At 26.2% G+C, this 4,302-nt stretch overlaps 1 pseudogene; it reads left to right on the forward strand.

Annotated features, from left to right (window-relative positions):
* Positions 1-249: 249 nt before the first annotated feature.
* LOC132928047 (uncharacterized) lies at positions 250-3,447 on the forward strand (annotated as a pseudogene).
* The last annotated feature ends 855 nt before the right edge of the window (positions 3,448-4,302 follow it).

The raw sequence follows: 4,302 nt of genomic DNA on the forward strand, positions 1-4,302 counted from the left end.
ATTGAAATAATATAATATATCGAGTTCAAAGATTTTGTTAACTACAACTTTTCGACTTCATTTTGATACCAATATGGTCCATTATTTAACATGCAACAACTAGTAAAACGTTTTAGGACAACTTTAATTGAAAGGGCAAAAACAGAGACTACAGCTCTTAAAATTATATATGATGAGGAATCCGTAAGGTAAGGGTAACTTATAATGCACTTAAAAATTGTTAAATATAAACAATATTTTTATAAAATGCAAATTTGATAGAAATCAGGAAGCCGCTTTAAATTATAGTTGGCCTACAGCAGAATCTTCAATGCGGCAGTCACGACGTAGTGTTTGTCCAGCATTACCATCCACATTACGGGAGTTGGGTGAATATTTAGATTTAAATGCTAACAAGTAAGATTATATACCCAATTAATAAAATTTAAAACTATTGATTGTTGTAATTGGAATATCTTATTTATAGGTATCAATGTAATAATTCTACATTCTACCAAGAATGGATAGTTGATAATGATGGGAAGTATAGTGTAATGTTTGCGTGCCAAGAAATTATTAGTTCTGTAGTTCATCAGGGTGCCACAGAACTACACGCTGATGCTACTTTCAAAGTAGTTCCGTCAATGCCCCATTGTAGACAATTATTTATGTTGCATTTGATCCTGCAAAATCACGTAAAATATAACTATTAACCAATCATTTCAATTAATTATACAAATATAACTATATACATGCATTTGTTTAGTCTATACCTGTATGCTTCGTTTTAATGGAAGTGAAGACAGAAGCTTCATACAGGAAAGTGTTGGAAAGATTCCGCACAAAATTTCCCGAAGACCATTGTCAATTATGATTGACTTCGAAACTGCACTCCACAATGTCTTTACTGATATATATCCTGAAGCAATGATATATTCTTGTTGGTTCCATTTTGTACAGGTTTGAAATTATTTTTGTATAATTTATTATACTTAAGCCTTTACATTTTAAATATTATTAAAGTAATTTATTTTAGAGTTTGCAGAAAAATATTAAAAAGATGGGCTACTCAAATTATGTACAGCAAGAGAGAGAGGCTAAAATGTGCTTGAGGATGTGCGCAGTATTAGCTCTATTGCCTCATCATCAAATTGAGCAGGGATTCCAAGAAATCAAAATTCATGCCCAAAATAATGGTGTTTTGATGCCAAGATTTTTCACATACTTTACCAGGTAAATTTTTAATAAGTTTATTATTGTTGATGGAAAAAAAAATTCTCAAAACAATAATTTCTACAGTTTTTGGCTCACCCGAAAAGGTCCAGATTGCTTTTCAGTGTATAATCAACCACGGCGCACCAATAACAACATTGAAAGTTTTCATTCCAGTCTTAAACAGACTTTTCAAGTGACGCACCCAAATTTGTGGAGAATGTTGGGTAAGTTTTTTTTTTACTAATTTTTCAAATGAAAAAAATAGTGTTTAATGTGGATATGAATAGTATCTTCTTCTGTTAAAAGCTGAAAATAAATAAAATAATTTTAATAATAAACAATAATTAGCTTTTGTTAATAATAATTAATTCTTAGAATTATTTGTATTTCAATAAAGTGACAAATAATAATATGTAATTAGGTATTAGATATTTTAGTTATAAATCTGAAGAAAGAACTACCAAAATCATAGAATTAGATTTATTTTTTACTCTTTTAAATTTCTTTGTATACATACTATTTCTGTCTTTTTTTATTTTAAATTGAGATAGTGTAATATATAAATCTTTAATGCATATTGATATTTAGCATACGTATGTTATTTTTTATTTAAACTAAGATTTTTTTAATACACGTATGAAGAATTTGTAATTAATCAAATTTACAATATAACACTTAATTTATAACTAATTAAATTAACATTGATAAAAAATAATTATTTTTCATTATATCAATAGTAGGTAGTCACTTATTGTATAGAATTTGTATTAAAATAAATGTTGCTTTAATTAATAATTTAGTTATTATATTTTTGCGCATAATATTTAGAAGGATTACCTATAGAGCATATAAATCCAACACCTTATAAATAGTAATTGATAGTTATAAGCCAATGCCTAAAATTCTAAATAATGTATGTAAATTAGATTTATGAATATTATGAAATTAAAATTAATGTCTCATGGAAATAAATAATTGAAATTAAACGTTTATTATACCTACCTAGAACATCTGAAAAACTTATCAATTAGCAGCAGGAATGGTTACAACACGCAACACCAAAGTTAAATTCATTTTAAATAGCCTGCGTATTAAACACTCAACAGCTCTACTTAGCACAGGAGCAATAACCATTAAAGAGTTTTTGATACAGTGTTCACACTGTGTGGATGGTTACCTCACAAGAGAGTTGAATTGGCAAGATGGAAGTGAAGGTACCTTATAATATAATAAATAATATAATGTAAATATAATATAGAGCAAAATCAATTATCCAAGTAGCTATATTTAAATATTATATAGTATGTAAACTTTACATGATCTATTAATATAGATAATATAGATATATAATGGTCCTAACAAAATTATACACAATTATTGCTTTAAAAAATAATTATTTAGGTTTCAAATTTAAATTATTATTCTAGTTGACATAAAAACTTAAAAAAAAAACTAAAACTTAGGCACCTATTTTATCCATAAATAACTAATATTAATAATATTATATACATTATAATAACTTAAAGTAACTTACCTGCATATAAATAGTTTTGATCTTTAACTTATCAATAGATTCTGAAGAAGAGGCTGACATTAATGTGATCAAAGCACCTGATATGTTATTGAATAACGGGTTTGTTGATAATCCAGAAAGTAAGTTATAATGTAATATTTCTAATTTTCCATTTATACTACATACCTAAAATTTAAAAATTTAAACTTAACTTCTGTAATTAATAATGACCTAGGTATTTATCTTACCATAATTTATATATATAACATATTACTTGATATTCCAGTAATTAATCCTGAACAAGAAAATCCAGCAGAGATTGAAAATCAAGCTGTCAATAATATACAGGGTAATTAACTTCCTAGTTCCTACATATTATTATTATTTTCAAATTTAATTTAATATAACGTCTCATCATTACATGGTTATTAGATCCAGAAGAATATAACGAGGCAGACTTTTTTGTACCTGAAGATTTGGCCTTAGAAATTTGGCAGGAGCAATATGGTGATGATGAAGAACAAGAAATACCATATGCTCCTGTTCCTCAAAATATTGCAACCATGTTTCCTCAAAGAAATGAAGAGAATTTATGTGTTGTATGTAGAGATGGTGTAAGAACACACGCACTAATACCATGTGGGCATAGAGTTCTGTGTGCCGATTGTGTGCCAAGGTTAGAAAGAGAGAATTGTCCACTATGCAATTCAAACTTTACAGGTGCCATAAGAATATGGTAAAATTTAAATAAGTCCTATAATTTTATAAAGTTTATTTAAATATAATTTATTTAAGAAAATAAATTGTTATAAATTATTTATTGGTTTTGTTTAATTAGATACATAAATAATAGTTAATTTATTGTTATTAACTGTTTCTTACCTCAACTTAAATGTCTTCAAGTAAATTTAACTTTTCTTCATCAAAAAAAAAAAAATGTTTTGACCAATAACCAAAACACCAAAACGGACTAAATAAATCATACTAATTACGGTTATAATATAATTAAGTAAAGTAAATAGTAATATTGGTAATTACCAATTTGTTATTATATAATAATATTATTATTAATCTAATAATATCTTCTTGAATAATAAAAACGATTGTTTACCTAACCTGTTAAAGGGGTTTGCTTTAATTTTTGGATGTTGGCAATGCCTATTTTCACTGTTTATTTTATTATCGACTGTTATCAGCACGATTAAAGATATATCTTTAATCGCGGTTAAAACTTATCATTTATCAATATATATTTTTTCCTGTTTTCGAGTGTTTTGACCACCATTAAACAAATAAACAATTTTATTCAACTTTTGACACTTTAGATTTTTTACTGTATACACCTAGTAATTAGTATACCTTCAATCGTGCTTTTGAGTAAATAGTTAATAGTAAATACCTAGAACCTAGATGGCTTGGTAAAAGGTGATATTAAATAAGTAAAATGTAAATAAATAATAATAAAATATTTATATAATATAAAAAATATTATAGTATAATTTTTTGTACGAAATACCTATATGAATATATGATTAACTGAGCTACTAAGTATTACATGTCCATGAAAGTCATGCATTGAGACTTATTGATTGTGG

Source organism: Rhopalosiphum padi, chromosome 3 (assembly GCF_020882245.1).
Source record: "Rhopalosiphum padi isolate XX-2018 chromosome 3, ASM2088224v1, whole genome shotgun sequence".
Lineage (NCBI taxonomy): Eukaryota > Metazoa > Arthropoda > Insecta > Hemiptera > Aphididae > Rhopalosiphum > Rhopalosiphum padi.